Genomic DNA, 16,105 nt, shown 5'->3' with positions numbered 1-16,105 from the left:
TTCCTCTCATTTTCGTGATTGGAAGCACGTGGGGCAGGGGAACGGCAGGTCTGGAGAAGACGGGCTCTCTTTTGAGCTCTGCTGTTGCTGGATGTGGGCCCCCGGCTCCACACGGGTACAATGGAGATTAACTGAAGTCTGCTTCACACCTAGTAAATGCTTGCACCTAATCTGCCCTCAAAATCTTGGTGTCCTTTGCTCACCAGGCAAATTCACTACTACAAATGCACTTCATGGACAAGATTCTTTTCTCTTATCATGTGCCTGCTCTCCTAAGTCTGTAGTAGGCGTGTGCACCTTGGTGAAGGGGCTTGAGGAAAGTGCACGAGAGCAGCACGGGGGTGCATTATCCCACACAGAAAGGGTGTTGCTACCCATGAAACCAACTTGTGCCCGGCCTTGCGATGCTGCCCTGGTCATCCACGGGACAGCAAGAAACAATTGTGAAAATGCCCATGGTCTTCAGCTTGCTCCTGCCCCCCGTCAGCCACGCTCCACCCCTCCCAGCTGGGAATATAAGACAGTCAAAAAGTAGTTCAAGAATCTCCCGTTTCAGCCATCAGGAGTCATTCAGCAGGACTTTGATTCTATGCATTTCTGAGCCATGAGGGTGAGGCCAGGACCATGTTGGAAGAACTGACTAAAACGGGTGCCAAATGAAACTACATTCCACTGCGCATTCCCAGCAACATAAAATAATACAGATAAGAGGTTCACTGTTCAATCCCATCCACATCATGTTGGAAGTATAAAAGTCCATTATGGAGTTAATATTTATCTTTAAGAATTTCTTTTCCTTCTCTTACCAGCTTAATGGCACATCATGCCAATTGAGGAATACTTTAAGAATTCTAAAAATTCACATATTGTCAATCTGCAAAAGCAACAGAACAAAGCACTAGTAATAAGGAAAGCAAAACTGTTGTAGAGGGAGTTTCAGAGAGACTGTAATTTAATTATTCTTTGAAGTTTTAAATGTCCCTCCCCCACTTTGGAAAAATATTCATTTTTCCCTTTCTTTTCACTCACTGACTCAGTATCACAGAAACACAAGTGAAGAAGAGACAGAAACAGTAGATTCGTGTGTGTCTGCGCGTGCGTGCGTGTGTGTGTGTACGCATGGACAGTGAGAGGGGAGATTACGTGAACATGTGGGATGTTTGCCCGGGTTATGGGAGCAGTTCTTAGCAGTCCACCAAGAATTCCCGGAATCAGAGTCAGTCCAGCCGCTTTCTTCCAGGTCAGTGTCAACTTAAGCAGCCTCTAAAGATCAACAGGATCTTTCTCTCCACATTATAATTTCTTGCTAAGCCTCTATTTTAAGGAAGAAATGAAAGAAATCGGAGGATGAAGTGAGGGGAAAAAAGCAGGAGAAAGGAAGGGGGAGAGGGAAAAGGGAAGAGAAGGGAGGAGAGAGAAGAAGTGTTTGAACATGAACAGGGGGAGGAAAAGTCACAGCAAGGAGGGAGGGAAGAGGAAGAAAAGGAGGAGAGAGGGACAGCAGAGGGCTGAGTGGGTGGAGGGCCTTTCCCCAGCTCCACCAACCCGCTCGACAGACGGGAAACCAGATACAGCAGGACATTGTGTTCTTCTCCTGAAAAACAACCAGACTGCGCTCCTAAAGTAAACAGTTAATCCTGTTGTTTATCTTTGTAACATGACGAGATGTTAACAGGATGATTTCTACTGCACAGAAATGTGGTTTTTATTCATTTAAAAAATGATATTTTCTCTTTGCTAAAATACAAGTGTGACATACAAACTTTCTAATATCAGTGAACGGGAAGGAATAACAATCTCTCTTTGGTAAAAGTGACTTAACTAAAGGATGCCAAAAAAGTCTGAGAAAGGCCTTTTCTTTACTTGCACATCCTATTTATTTTTGGAAAATACTGCATTACTGGAATTAACCAAGCCAAACTAAAACAAAACCTGCTGCAAGCTTGGTCCATCCCAGAGTATGATCTGGGGCATTGCTTGTGGAGATAAGACTATAACTGGGCCAAGACAAGAGTAAGAAGTAATCCCTGTTAAAATAACACCAGCATTTTTCACAGAGCTAGAACAAACAATCCTAAAATTTGTATGGAAGAAGAAAGACCTTGAATAGCCAAAGTAATGTTGAAAAAGAAAAGCAAAGCGGGAGGCCTCACAGTTCCAGACTCTAACCTGTATTGCAAATTTCTAACAAGGTAACCATGGATTCACATACAACTATAAGGTATGCTATCGAGCTCGGATGTACACTTTGCCCAGTCTCCCCCACTAGTGTAGTACTATACTAGCAAATAATAGTACAACATCACAGCTAGGACACTGACATTGATACAATCCACCAGTCTTATTCAGATTTCAGAAAAACACATTTCACTTGTGCTCGTGTGCACGTGTTCATGTGTGTGTTCAGTGCTCTACAGTTTTACTACATGTGTAGGGTCCTATATCCAATACCAGTCAAGACACTGAAGAGTTCCAGGGCACCTGGCTAGTTCAATTAGAAGAGCATGAGACTCTTGATCTTGGGGTTGTGAGTTTGAACCCCATGTTGGGTATAGAGATTGCTTAAATAAATTAAAAAAAAACACTAAAAAAACAAAGACACTGACCAATTCTATCACTACAAGAATTCTTTATGCTGCCTTTAATAACCCACTTCCCACTATCTCCCCACCCCCATCCCAACATCTAGACGCTATTAATCTGTCTTCCATTTCTAAAATTCTGCCACTTCAAAAAGTTATAAAAACAGAATTGTCCAGTACATAGTCATTGGCATTGGATTTTTTTTTCCCTCGGCACAGTTTCCTGGTGATTAATCCAAGCTATTATGCCTTTCATTTCTATAGCAGTTTTGAGACATAATTCACATACCACAAAATTCACCCTGTTTTTATTAACAGGGCAGAATACATATAGCATAAAATTTACCATTTTAACCATTTTAAGGTGTGCAGTTCAGTGGCATTAGGTATATTTACAATGTTCTGCAACCATCAACACTACCTTATTCCAGAACATTTTCATCACCCCAAAAGGAAATTTCAGTCTACTAAGCAGCCTCCTCATCCTCCCCTCCCCCAAGTACCCAGAGACACGTAATCTCCTTTCTGTCTCTATAGATTTGCCTATTTTGGATACTTCACATGAATGGAATCACACAATATGTGTCCTTTTGTGACTGGCTTCTTTCACCTAGCATAATGTTTTCGAGGATAATCCACGTGGTAGCATGTGTCAGTACATCATTCATTTTTGTTGTGGAATAATATTCCATCATATGGATATACCACATTTTTGGGTTGTCTCTATTTTTTTTTTTTTTTTACATTACTGAAATAATGGTGCTATGAACATCTGTGTATAAGTTACATGGATAGAGGTGCCTGGTGACTTAAGGGTTGAGTGTCCAACAACTGATTTGACACAGGTCAGGATCTCAGGGTTCATGGAATTGAGCCCTACGCTGGGCTCTGTGCTGGCAGCGAGAGGCCTACTTGGGATTTTCTTTCTCAACTATTTTTAACTTTTTACGTTCTATTTTCAACTTTCCTATAGGGGCTACCCCAGTTTGCAATCCCAACAGTACATAAGGTTTCCTTGTCCTCTATACCCTTGCCAATAATTGTTGTTTCTTAGGTTTTTTATTTTAGCCATTCTAACAGGTGTGAGGTGATAGCTCACTGTAGTTTTGATGTGCATTTCCCTGGTTATACAGAAATAAACCCACAACTATATGGTCAATTAATATTTGAGAAAGGAGGAAAGAATATACAATGGGAAAGAGAGTCTCTTTAACAAATGGTATTGGGAAAATTGGACAGTTACCTGCAAAAGAATGAAACTGGTCCACTTTCTTATGCCATACACAAAAATAAACTCCAGATGGTTAAAGACCTAAATGTGAGATCTGAAACCATAAAAATCCCAGAAGAGAGCACAGGCAGTAATTTCTCTGACATGAACAGTAGCAACATTTTTCTAGGTATGTCTCCTGAGGCAAGGGAAACAAAAGCAAAAACAAACTATGCAGACTACATCACAATATAAAGCTTCTGCACAACAAAAGAAGTAATCAACAAAACAACAAGGCAACCTACTAAATGGGAGAAGATATTTGCAAATGACATATCTGATAAAGGGTTAGTACCCAAATATATAATCATACAACTTAACACCCAAAAACCAAATAATCCAATTTAAAAATGGGCAGAATACAGGCACAGACATTTCTCCAAAGAAGACAAACAGATGGCCAACAGACATCCATGCCTGGAAGTTTCTTGAGGGCAGGGATCATATTTCTTATCCCCTATGTGCCTAAAACAACTCTTAGCCCAGAGCTTTATACTTTATAGGTGATCAACTTATGCTTGGTACACCAAGTTGAATTAATTGATGAGTATTTATTCAGGCTTTTGGGGATACAAGGTATAAGACTTAGTTCCTACCCTCAGGAACAGTAACAGGTATTTAAAATGCTTTATACAGGTAATTCACAAGGTGAGACTTCTACATTGTTCTAACGTAAAGGTGTGGGAAGGGAAGTATTAGTATCCTAGTGAAATACTGAATTAGAACAAGATAAATGAAGGAAAGGAGAGAGGGAGGAAGGGAAGGAGGGATCTTAGCTAAGAAAGTTTATTACTCAAAACGTACCGAATTAACCCAGCAAGCCCTGGGAAGACTGTGGTTTTGTTTTCTCTCATTAATTCCCCAATTCACTCTCGAATGAGGGGTCATTTGGTATTCCCACTTTTCATGTCTACTCAGCACTGAAACCTAAAGAGACAAGGGTCTGTAACTGAGTATAGAGTAAGGAAAAAGGCACCAAGCAAAGGGCATAGTTTTGGTGGTGCCATAGATAAGTTATAGCATCCCATTGCTTCTTCCAGATCACCAAATAATATTCTCAACCAGCGTTCTGAATGGGGATTAAACCCTAAAACTCTATGGCTGCACTGCAAGTAATAGATAAGGACCCTTCATTGCATCTACAATGGCACTGGTTATGTGCAGTCTTAGGCGAAATGAGAAGACAGTCATTTGAATAAGCTTCAGGGTTCTGTACTCCCAATGAGTGAGCCAGTCTAGAGTAAATGGACCTGGTAGTAAACAGCACTACTGTATAGGGCCTGTTGAAACAATGGGGAACAGAGTTTAATCATCATTCTTAGATGACCTGCTTCTGAGTCAGGGTTTCACATTCTAGGTTGCTAATTGGCTGACAAACCAGTCTTGTCCCATGCAATGGCTTATAAATCATCTGTGTTTATCAAGTACATGGACATATTTTACCTGCTCTGACCCTACCAAATAAAACACAAATTACCTACGCAAAGGCATACACATAAAGCTTATTATTTTTTTAAATATCAAAGGAAACTTTCTAATTTTTTCTGCAGTCTTAAGAATACCTGTTCTGGGAACAATATCACTGAGAAAAATATTAAGTTGTTTTAAGATATTTTATAATAAGGTAATTTCAGTTTCAAAGACCGAACCATATTTAGTTTACCATTTTGAGAACAGACAAGGGGTCGTTTTTAGAAGACAACTCTATTACTCAGAGAGAAGGAAGGTTCTCACGCATGAATTTGTTCCATTTCCAGCTCGCCTACCTCAGTCCACAGGACCGCAAGCCACATCAGCTGACATTCCTCCCAGCTTATAAACCAGCTTCAACTTCTCACCTCCCTGGGCACCCAGGACACCCACCACCTACAGGTAGGTGTTCATTTTGCAATGACTACCATCTATCCTACATCTGTTTGCTCTCCAAACACCAGCTTTTGCATGTAGACCAGCAGACTAGCACACTTTGAAAACTTGGAGCAGTCTCCTCTCATCTGGTAGCCTGCACTGCCCTCTTTCCTGTCAACCTTCTAGAAAGTATGGATGTGCCTCACTTACTCCCATTTACTCACTTCTAATTCACTTTTGTGATAATTTAGAGGCTTTTTGAAACAATCCCAAATTTACTAAAAGTTTTAAATACAGTACAAAGCATGTTTTTTCCCGAATCATTTGGGAGTAAGTTTGTACAAACAAGGACTATATCTTACATAACTATTATACAACCATCAAGGGGAGGAAATGAATATTGACATATCCCTACACCTAATTCTCAAACCCCACTCATGATTCACCCATTGTTCCAATCATATTCTTTGTAGCAAAAGGAGATAATTCAGAATCATGTATTGCATTCAGTTGTCACGTCTCTTTAATCCTCTGCAACCTGGAAGGGTTTCTCAGTCTTTCTTTGACTTTCATGACCTTGACATTTTTGAAGGATACAGGCCAGTAATTTTATAGTACAGAAGCCTTCCATTTGTGTTTGCCTGATGTTTTGTCATGAGGAGATTTAGCCTATGTATCACTGGTAAGGATAACACAAAATTGGTGCTATGTTCTTCTGAATCATTGGCACACGATTTCAATTTGTTCCAGTACTGATAATGTTCACTTACTACTTGATTAAGATGATGTCTGCCAGGCTTCTCAACTATAGGTTACTTTTCCTTCTGGAATTAAAAAATATTATGTGGGAGATACTTTGAAAAGAAGTAAATATCCTATTCCTTATCAAAATTTTCACTCATTCATTTTTATATGTCAGTGTGGACTCGTGGATCCGTATACTCTGGGCTGCAATCCGTAACTATCATTTATTTTGATGTTCTAATTGTGCCGGATTTTGCTGGTGGCAGCCTCTTGCAAGCTAGCTCCTGTGTCCTTTTGCCATGTCTCCATCATTCTGTGAGAATGTTCTCACTTTCTGACCTAATGAAATGTTCAAAGCTCATCTTATATTTTCTCTCATCCAAACCTGAAATCAGTGATTTCACCAAGGAGCCCAGGTTTCTTTCAGATATTTAAAAGCTAATATCTGGGTGCTAAATGTGCTCATTGATACTGGAGTATTGCTGCCTCAGGACCTCTTAGTAGAGAGAGCTAGGGAATGTACACACACACACACACACACACACACAAGTAAAACACATTTACTTCTGTTTACTCATCCATTTATCCATCTTGAAAACTATGAGTTTATACTACAACCAGGTTCATTTTAGTTTTCCCCTTTTCTACATTTGTAACTCAGAGATACCTCAAATTCAGCACATCTAAAACCAAACATAACTTTTCTAGTTCTCCAAATCTGTTCACCCACCTAATTTCCCATCTCATTTAATACCATTTATCTTGATGCCCAAACCTTAGAATCTTTCTAGGTTCTTCCTTTGCCTCCACCTTCCACATCCAATCATTCACGGAGTCCTGCCTTTTCCATTTCTCGACTATCTCCGGGTGTGCACCGTCTTTTTATCCACCAGCTTGTCTTAACGGATGAGTTACACTTCTCGCTTTTCACACAGGCATTTGTGGCTACTTCCACTTCCGTTCAAAAACTTCCAGGAGCTTTTGTATCACACTCAGAAAAAATTCCAAAGTCTTTGCTATAGCTTTCCAGACCTTCTCCTGACCAGAACCCCTATTCCGTCTGCCTTCATTTACAACGTATGGAAAGCCACACTGGCCTCCTTGCTGCTGTGCAAACATGCTAAGCATGCCCCTGCCTCTCAGCCTTTTGCACTCGCCCTCTCTTCCCCTGAACACCTGCATGATTTGTTCTCTCACCTCCTTTGGGATTTTTCTCAAATAGTATCCTCTTAGTATCCTCTCAGCAAGGCTTTCCTTGATTCTTATGTAAAAATAGTAACCCCTCGACATTCACTATCCCCTTATCCAACTTTATTTACAGTCATAACCACTACAACTTTCTTATATTGTATCTCTTTGCCTGCTACCAGTCTTCCCCAATGTAACATAAGTTCCTTTAGCACATAGATTTCATAGATTTTCTTTTTTTTCTTGGTCTCATTTATCGTTGTATCCCTAACATCCAGAACGATGTGTGACACAGAATAGGTACACAGTAAATATTTGGCGAGTGAACATTTCCTCCTGGTCTTCTTAGTTACACTGCACAGTAGCTTACTATTCTATCATGTAGTATGTCATAATTAAATAATTCTCCTTCTAACGGATGTTTACGTTGCTTCTTTTTGTCCCCCATTATAAGGCACTGCTATCATGAAGAACATTGTGTGTGAATTTTTTTGTTTTTCATGAATGAAATTTCTAGGAGTTTTGGGGTAAAAGAGTTTATCATTATTGTTATACGTTATGCCCTGCTCTCCAAAATACTTGTAATGTTTACAAATTACAAGAGCAATAATTGTGTATAGAAAGTCCTATAGTTTTTCTAAATGATATATATAATTCAAAAGTTTAAATTATTACAGAGGCATGTGACGCAAAGTTTCCGTCCCATTCTTGTCCCCCATTCCCCTAGTCCCCCTATACCCTCACAGATACTCACTGTTGTTTGTTTTCATGTATCCTTCCCCAGTTTCTCTCTCTCCCCCTCTCCTTCCTTCCCTGTCAGTCTCTCCCTGTCTCTTTTATATGCTTCTTTTTATCTATGAACTGTGTGTTCATATCCTTTGCTCATTTTTATGTTGGGTATTGGCTTTTTCTCTATTTCTATGGGCACTCTGCATATTAGAGAAATTGGCTTTGTAATATGGATTGCAAAGATATGGTCCCAATTTGCCATACTTTTGACTTTACCATGCAAATTTAATAGAATTTATTATTATTTTCTTTTGGAGGTTTTGGATGCTAAGCCACAGTTAGAAAAACTTCCACCTCAAGATAACTCTCCTATGATTTCTTCTAGAATGTTTTAGTTTTTATCCTTAGATCTTTGATCCATTTGGAATTTACCCAGGTGTGGGATAAGGGACACAGAGCCCATTTTATTTTACTTTTCCAGATGACTCATCTATTGTCCTTATGCCACTTACTGGTTAATCTTTTCCCAGTTTTCTGAAATACTTGTATTATTTTCAGAATTCCTACGTATATCTGGGATTTTCCTTTTCTGTTCCATTGGTTTATCTACTACATGAAGGGAGAAAAACCTTTTAATTTTAAAAAGTGGCTTTCAGGGGCCCCTGGGTGGCGCAGTCGGTTAAGCGTCCGACTTCAGCCAGGTCACGATCTCGCGGTCCGTGAGTTCGAGCCCCGCGTCGGGCTCTGGGCCCGGAGCCTGGAGCCTGTTTCCGATTCTGTGTCTCCCTCTCTCTCTGCCCCTCCCCCGTTCATGCTCTGTCTCTCTCTGTCCCAAAAATAAATAAAAAAACGTTGAAAAAAAAATTAAAAAAAAAAAGTGGCTTTCATTAAGCAAAGGGAAAAAAAGGTAGACAAATCAAAAAACAGACTCTTAACTATAGAGAACAAACTGATAGTTAATAGAGAGGAGGTGCGGGTGGGGGAAATAGGTAAAGGGGATTAAGAATACACGTACACGTATCTTGTTGATCACTGAGTACAATATGGGATTGTTGAATCACGATACTATGAAATGAATGTTAACTACATTAGAATTCAAAAATTAAAAAAAAATTTAAAAAGAAGTGGCTTTCATGAATTTCTGCTTCTAATAGCCAGATGTTACCCATCTTATGTGTTTTTGTGAAAAGTAAAGGAATTAACTCCTACCTGGGAGTTATTTCCCACCGGACTCTCATGTTCTGGTCTCTCTTCCACTACAAGTTCATAGCCAATTTACTTTTTTCAGCTCAGTGTTTAATGGCACCTCTATTTCAAGAAAGCCATACTGAACTCTAGACTCCCATTGCTGAGCCTCCCAAGTGCCCACCACCTCAGTTAACTGACAACCACCAAACCAGTAACCTCACAGTCATCCTCTTTCCCTCTACCACCCCCACACCCAGTCATCAGCAAATAACATGCACTCCATCTTTAAAACAGATCCCAACCTTTCAGCTGTCAACACCCCCTCACCAGCACTCTGGTCCAGCCACCAGTCCCACCTGTCTGATTTGCTGACACAGCCTCCTAACTTGTTTCCTGTTCCTACTCTTGTGCCTCAACATTCCATGTGATCTAGAGCAGCCAAAGCAATCTTTCCAAAGTACAGATCAGATCACATCAATCCAATCCCATACTTAAAACCTTAAAGTTTCCTCATCACACTTGGCATTAAGTTGCCTGCCTCCCCTCTGTACTCATCTTCTGTGATGGAGCCCGACTGTGAGATCATACATAGACCTGAAGTAGAATCAAGGGTTGGGCGCTCAACCGACTGAGCCTCCCAGGTGCCCCGGCTTGTCTCGACACATTTGTTAATATATGGAATTTCTATGCACACTAAGATTTGCTTATTTCAAAAAAATTCTTAAAGTGCACCTCAACTGTGCATAACCACTTTTAGCATCTATTAATTAAATTTCCCTTTTAAATCGCAGCTCAATAGCTGTAGTCTACAGCATGAGTTTATAGTTTTAACACTTGTTACCAAGTAATGTATCCAGTAATTTTGGGACTTTGAATTCTTTTAAAAAGACAGAACACTAAGTTAAAAGATAGAAATCTAGTCTTGCATATTCTGCATTCCGTAGCCACTGGCGTTCTAAAATGAAATTTTAAGACTGTGGAGATTTGCTGTTTTCCTATACTTCTTTCATGTATTTTTATTGCCCTCTTCCTAGTGAGCTCTTTCTAACTCTTTTGGTGGATATGAACGATTCCAGTTGCCTTCTATGGGCCTCCCTAAACTCCGGAGACTGGGAAGCAAACTCTTCGTGTCTGGGGTTCCCCTGTGGCTGAAGTCCCCAGTGTGACTCAGGGCCTGTCAATCAAAGTCAGAAGTGATACCAAGTCCGAGCACCCGATTCTGCCACTTGTGCCAGCAAGCCTAACAGTGACAAAGCTCTCAGGGATTGACGGATTGCTTTGGAGGGTAAAAGGCAAGAATGTGGCATCTGGCTTGCTGATTCAGCTTGTAGCTCACACAGAGTGGCTCTAGAGTGGGAAGCGGTAGTGAGAGTTTTCTGATAATACAGCCGCCTACTGTTAGCAGTGGCTCTGGAACTGGTACAGAAGCGAAGCACCAGGTACCTGGTTGTAGAAGAGACCGCAGCTCCCACGGTGGCCTGTTCTTCAGTGTTGCTCCGACAGTATTTCTTAAAAATCCAGTATCATCTGTTTCTTTAGTTTCCCCAATGATTCTACACACCTTCTGAATCCTTTAATAAATATCTTTCTGCTTGAGTTGGATATAGTAGACTTCTTTGTCACTGAGCCTGTTTTTCTCTGATATGCACATTCTACTGAAAAGTGGAATTGGGGGGTGAGGGAACTCTATATATTCTTCTCTGGTAAATCATCAACAACTGAAAAGGCAAGAACAAAATCAGGAACAAAATAAACTTGGTGTTCACTTTAGTAGAAATAGTGTATCTCTTTGAGAGGCAGGTGAAATCAGAAATGAACGACTTCACTTATCTAGCCGAGAAAGCAGACACCTAATTAATTTTTTGGACATGGGCCTCTTACTATATAATTTTGATGACTTGTAAGAAAAAATCTGCAAGAAAACATTATTTAAAATGTGTGTCAAGAATTAAAGAATTTCTACATGGGAATCCATCCTGAAAAAAATGCCAAAATGAGTGACACACACACGAAAGGAAGAGTACACTCAGATAATTCTATGTTTCTATTTATTGTTTAGTACAGTTTTGATTAGGCAACCACAACTAAAATGCTCCTCAGCTAAGGATCCCACATTTTCATAAAAACAATTTCTGATGTTAAAAATGCTCTCAGTATTTGATAGCCAGTAGCTAAGAATACCTAGTTCCTACCTGACCAAACAATATTTTAAGAAGTATTTGAGAATGCACATTCTTCCAATATCACAGTCACAGATCATAGAAACTATAGCATCTAGGCACCAGAGACTCATAAACAAATGGTAAACCATTCAGGGGAGCCTTCTTTCAAATAGGGACTTTTCGTGCAGATGACCTCCTGAAATGATTTAGAGCATGTGATAACGCTGGCATGTAAAGAAGACTAACAGAGATAAAGGAGAAGAGAGGCCCCCTGGGGATCAGGAATGGCACAGTCACTGAGGCTCACAGACAGAAGTTCGTACACAACTCCTCCCGAAATGGTTCATGATGACAGTAACTGGTAAAAGTGCCATTTATGGTTGTGGTGATACCGAAAACTATCTGAGCGACAGGAAAGAAATAATAAATGAGTATAATAATTTTCAAAAGCTCTATCTATAGAACAATTTTGAGTGAAAGATCTTTTCCTTGGGCTATAGACAATCCGTGCCAGTAGTCAGAGCTACATATCAAATGTTCCAAAACAGAGCATTCCTACTTCCAAAGTCTCTATCTGGCCATGATTACTGAAGCTAGTATCAATTCTATAATGCTTTAAAATGAACTTGTATTTAAGCCATTCTTCAACAAAAGGAACCTGAACTCCTTGGAGAAATGGTTGATTCTTGGACTGAGACAGGAAATGTACAAGATGAGCCTGAGTATCCTGTGGTGCCAGGAAGTAAGAAAGTACTCATAACAAAGCTGAGAACTCACAAGGACAGGGCTAAGGCAAAGAGACAAGGGAGTAGACCGAAAGAGGTTCAGTGGCAAAAGATGGAAGTTTGAGCAACAAAATAAATCAAATAGTATTGAAACATCACCCAAAGTACAAAATAAACATCACAAGTCCATACTGATAAAAGTAGTTAAAAAAGTGGGGGAGAAGAATTCCAAACAATCATTCTACTACATGGAGGGGGATCAGAAACCTTCCCTTCTTAGGTGTGGGCTACACATAGTGACTTCCTTCCAAAGACTTCATGATGGAAAGGGCACAAAAGTGTAACTTTACAGTGGAGAAACCTGACAAGAATACCTCAGCTAAGTGATCAAGGCCAATATCAACAATTATTAATGCTGACAATATATGCCATTGACATGGTGTGATAAAAACGTCACTTTACCTCTGTGATCTTCCTCCAAGAACCCCAGTGTAATCATGAGTAATAAACCAGATAAATATCAATTAAGGGGATTCTACAGAATACTTGACCAGTGCTTCTCACAACTATCAAGGTCATCAAACAACAAGAGAAGTCTAAGAAACTGTCACAGCCAAGAGGAGCCTCAGGAGACTGATGACTGATGACTACATGTAATGTACTATTCTGGGCAGGACCCTGGGACAATGAATAATAAATAAAACAATAGGTAAAAACCTAAAAAATGTGAAAAAAGCAAGGATTTCAGATGATTAAAAAAAGCACATTGACATATGTTCAAAAACTAGTCCAGGTCTGTGTCAGACATTAGCCCTAAAGCTGAGGCTTCTGGTAGACATTTGGTGATCAGTACACAGGGAAGGGATAATTCTATCATATTCCAGTTTTATTGAGATATAATTGATATTATTATATCAATTAGTTAAAAGTGTATTAGTTAAAAGTGTATTAGTTAAAAGTGTACAGCATAATGGGATAATATTTTTCTTGACTGGCATGACTATTTTACTATTTTGTCACTAATATGTTTCCAAACTGCTACAATTTCAGATTCAATCTTATTTCTTTATTTTACTTTATTTTTATTTTATTTTTATTTTTTTTAATCTTTATGTATTTTTGAGAGAGAGAAAGACAGGGCATGAGCGGGGGAGGGGCAGAGAGAGAGAGAGAGGGAGACACAGAATCTGAAGCAGGCTCCAGGCTCTGAGCTGTCAGCACAGAGCCTGACACGGAGCTCGAACTCATGGACTGCAAGATCGTGACCTGGGCCCAAGTTGGATGCTCAACTGACTGAGCCACCCAGGCGCCCCTTATTTCTTTTTTAAAAATGTTTATTTATTTATTTTGTGAGAGAGACAGAGAAAGAGAATTCCCAAGCAAGCTTTGCGCTGACTGCATGGAGGCTTCTTGTGATCCTCTCTCTCTCTCTCTCTGCCCCTCCCCTGCTTGTGCTCTCTCTCAAATAAATTAATTAAAAAAAAAAAAGAGTTGGATGCTTAATCGACTGAGCCACCCCAATCTTATTTCTTAGTACAGCATTCATCAATTCCTTAGAAAGCATTTCTGGCTAAATTTCTCTACACAGAGGGAAATCATTCCCTTTGTGGGTGGGTTTTCTTGCCCAAGGCAGCACAGACCACCGCCAACTATGTCTGTCTGATTTTTACCCACTGGGAAGTAGGTGAGCATGTTAGCTTCCTATTCCCTCCCAGAGGTCAAGGCAGCTTGGCCCAAACGATTTCTTCTTAAAGGTAATCTGTTTTTTTATTTGATGCTTGCTTATAGTTCTTCCACAGTTCTTTTACCTGGGAATAGAGCAAACCTCAGGGTCCTACTCTCAGCTAACATGTTACCTGATGATATACTGTATATGCTTTCTGGGTCAAGGTGTTCAAACTTTTATAGCCAGAAATATAAGAGATTCACAGGAAACTTGAGTTATCCTCATGGATGATAAAACTTTTCCTCTAGCTGTTTGCTACTTCGTTATTCTATTTCTGTGGGACTGACGAACTACAAGCAGAAATCAGAAGCAGTGATCTAGTTGACAAATGTTTTGTGAAACGTAAGTCAGTGAATGTTGCATAGACTGTGTGGTACCCGCACAGGTCCTGGGCCAGGTGAGCGCAGTTCCTTTGGGCTGGTCAAGCCCAGGCCCAGCAGTCAGGCTATCCTCTGGCTCAGGCTAGGGAATGATGCTCAAGGAGAAATAGTGTCTTTAATGAATATTTTTGCTGATTTCAGGGTATATAAAGAGTGCAGGTTTTCCCCTTAGGGACACAGTGAGTCAGAATATGAAGTCTTCTGTCTTACTTTTCTATTTGAAAAAAAAAATTCTTGGGGCGCCTGGGTGGCGCAGTCGGTTAAGCGTCCGACTTCAGCCAGGTCACGATCTTGCGGTCCGTGAGTTCGAGCCCCGCGTCAGGCTCTGGGCTGATGGCTCGGAGCCTGGAGCCTGTTTCCGATTCTGTCTCCCTCTCTCTCTGCCCCTCCCCCGTTCATGCTCTGTCTCTCTCTGTCCCAAAAATAAAATAAAAACGTTGAAAAAAAAATTTATTAAAAAAAAAATTCTTTTCTCTTTGCTTTTAAGAGCTGCATCTGGGATCTAGATGAGAATCTAGACTAGACTTGAGATTATTTTTAACTTAAGTTCACTATGCTTTTTTTCAAATCATACTATTGTGCCATGTATCCTGAATATGTTTCATACATATTAAGCGATAGTAATGATGAATGCAGTTAGTCAAAAGCACACTCTCTGTCTCCTTCCCCTCTCTTTTCAACCACATTTAGTGAGTGTCTGCCATGCACCAGGCCCTGCTTCCTAGGCTAGGGATGCAAACCTCAATGAAACAAATTTCTTATACTGATGAAGTTTGTAGTCCTGGGAGATCTACAGAAAGATAAACTCAGATTTTATTCTAAAGTAGCTCATATGATATGCCCCAAGTGGGGAAAAGTAAAAAAATACCAAAAATTCCAAAACTTTTAGTTTAAAATTCAACACACAGACATGAATCAGAATGGTTAAATAAAAAAATACTGAAAAAAAAACCAAAACACCAAAACACCAAATACTGTTCAGGATGCAGAGCAACTGGGTCACTCATACTTTGCTGCTGGGAATGTAAACTGGTCCTCCTACTCTGGAAACATTTTGGCAGCTTCTTACTAAACTAAACGTGTAACTACCTCATGAGTCAGCAACTGCACTTTTGGGCCTTTATCCCAGAGAAACGAAAACTCAGGTTCACACAGAAACCTGTACAGGAATGTTCATAGTCACTTTAATCAGTCCAGCTGTCTTCCAACAGTGGAATGTTAAATCAGACTGTAGTAGGTCTATACCATGGAGCACTACTCAGCAAAAGACAAAAACAAAAACAAATCATTCATACTTGCAGCAACTTGGATGAATCTCTAGGGAATTATGCTGGGTGAAAAAAAGCCAATACCAAAAGGTTATGTACTGTATATTTATATAGCACTTATACAATATTCTTGAAAGGAGAAAATTAGAGAAATGGAGAACAAGCTTAGTGGTGGCCAGAAGGGTAGGGTATGAGGAAGTACACTGGGAGGAAGGTGGGACAAGAGGGAAGTGGATGTGGTTATAAACAGGCAACAGGAGAGAGCATTGTAGTATTGAAGACGTTTAGTGTCTCA

General features: G+C 40.0%; 1 protein-coding gene and 1 long non-coding RNA gene across 6 annotated transcripts in view; one reads left to right on the top strand and one right to left on the bottom strand.

Moving 5' to 3' along the window:
* The window catches only part of SPIDR (scaffold protein involved in DNA repair), a 499,345-nt gene that overhangs the window by 88,813 nt on the left and 394,427 nt on the right, over window positions 1–16,105 (bottom strand). The gene's annotated exons all lie outside the window — the stretch shown is intronic.
* LOC123383110 lies at window positions 1,071–11,145 on the top strand. 2 transcript variants are annotated; one of them, XR_006592492.1, is made up of 3 exons: window positions 1,071–1,240; window positions 5,610–5,724; window positions 10,626–11,145. It is a non-coding gene; the product is annotated as an uncharacterized LOC123383110 (long non-coding RNA). The 2 variants fall into 2 exon arrangements; XR_006592491.1 differs by having other exon boundaries at window positions 1,073–1,240; window positions 10,584–11,145.

The sequence above is a fragment of the Felis catus genome, chromosome F2 (genome assembly GCF_018350175.1).
Source record: "Felis catus isolate Fca126 chromosome F2, F.catus_Fca126_mat1.0, whole genome shotgun sequence".
In the NCBI taxonomy this organism is placed as follows: domain Eukaryota; kingdom Metazoa; phylum Chordata; class Mammalia; order Carnivora; family Felidae; genus Felis; species Felis catus.
The sequence above is the reverse complement of the archived record's forward strand: the minus strand, read 5'-3'. Positions and strand labels throughout refer to the sequence as shown.